Source organism: Notamacropus eugenii, chromosome 6 (genome assembly GCF_028372415.1).
Source record: "Notamacropus eugenii isolate mMacEug1 chromosome 6, mMacEug1.pri_v2, whole genome shotgun sequence".
Classification (NCBI taxonomy): domain Eukaryota; kingdom Metazoa; phylum Chordata; class Mammalia; order Diprotodontia; family Macropodidae; genus Notamacropus; species Notamacropus eugenii.
The window spans coordinates 193,421,394-193,422,887 of record NC_092877.1 but is presented as its reverse complement, the minus strand read 5'-3'; positions in this window follow the sequence as shown (position 1 = coordinate 193,422,887).

Here is a 1,494-nt window from a genome sequence, read left to right as displayed (position 1 = left end):
AGAGATGAAGTAGAGTCTCCCTGCCTATTTTTCCTCCTTCCACTCTGTTTTTCTTGCTTAATCTTACCACTTCTTTCTACTGTTATTGAATTTTTACCTCCTTTCTGCTATTTTTCAACTATGTCATTCTGTAGCAATGGAAGAAAAAAAAGACAAGTAAAGAAAGATCAAAATAGCAAAATTAAAAGACACTGGGAACAAATCTGCCAAAAATATTATCCCAGGAACATGGAATAATGGGGGAAGTAATAAATCCCCTGAGAAGCTGAAATCTTGTGAGTTCTTAAATTTAAATGTTAATGCACATTTTTGGCTTTCTAAGCATACAAATAATTCAAGGCACTCTAATAATCTGACACACAAATTTGCTTCATAGATAATAATAAATCATGTTTTGGATGAACATGCTATGTTTTAATTGCTTAGAGGGATTTATAGCATGCCAACTGGCTCAGTCTTCTACCATAATAATAAACTTGCATAAATTTTATTTCTAACAAACCATAGTCAAAATAGAAATTGATCATAAGCAAGTTAGAAAAAAACAATTCCCATTCTTCTTTCACTTTGAAACATTTAAGCTTATTTCATAAGACATCTTATAAGCTCATCTTTTAAAATGAATAAATGATCTCTTGTCAAATCTTAACATTTTTACCTTTAGAACATCTCTCATATGCATCTCCTTCTCTTCATTCACACAGCCATCACTATCGTACTGACCCTCATCACGTCTTGCCTGGACTATTGCAATAGCTTCTTGTGGATCACCCTGCCTCAAGTTCACTCCCTCTCCCACCATATACACTTTATCCTATCCTTTACTCCTATCCTATCCTATTCTTTGCTTAATAATGTAGCTACACTGGCTTGTTTGTTCTACAGGACATTCCATCTCCCACCTTAGTGCATTTATAATGATTACCCCTATGTCTGGAATATTTTCCCTCCATGTCGCCACCTTCTAGTGACCTGGCATTTTTTCAAGATAGCTCCGTTCTTAACCTTCTGCTTTTTCAGTTCCCCCAACTGCAAATGACTTCCCTCTGAGATTACTTTCCATTTACACTTCTTAACTTTGAAGATACTTCTGCTTCTGAGGTCTCATTCTCCAATTGATGAATTTATCCTGAAACCTCCATTAGTATCAGGCTACTTATACTCACTCTTTCACTCTACTTTCTGAACTCCTGATTCTCCAGACTGCTTTTAGCTCTTTTTAAAGGGCCTGTCCCCACTCCAGCTGTATTAAAATATAGACTCTGAGGAAAGATCATTCTTTCTTTTTCTCAATCTTATCATCTCCATATTCAGTAAACTTCAGTGGCTCCCTATTACTGTTTCCAGATGATTGTGCACTCAATACAGCTTCTAAGGCTGAAATTCAGCAAAGTATGGATTGATTCTCTGCCTCTTGTGCTAATTTTGGCCTGACAACCAACACCAAGAAAACAGGTTCTCCATCAGTCAGCACTACACCATCCATATATTGAA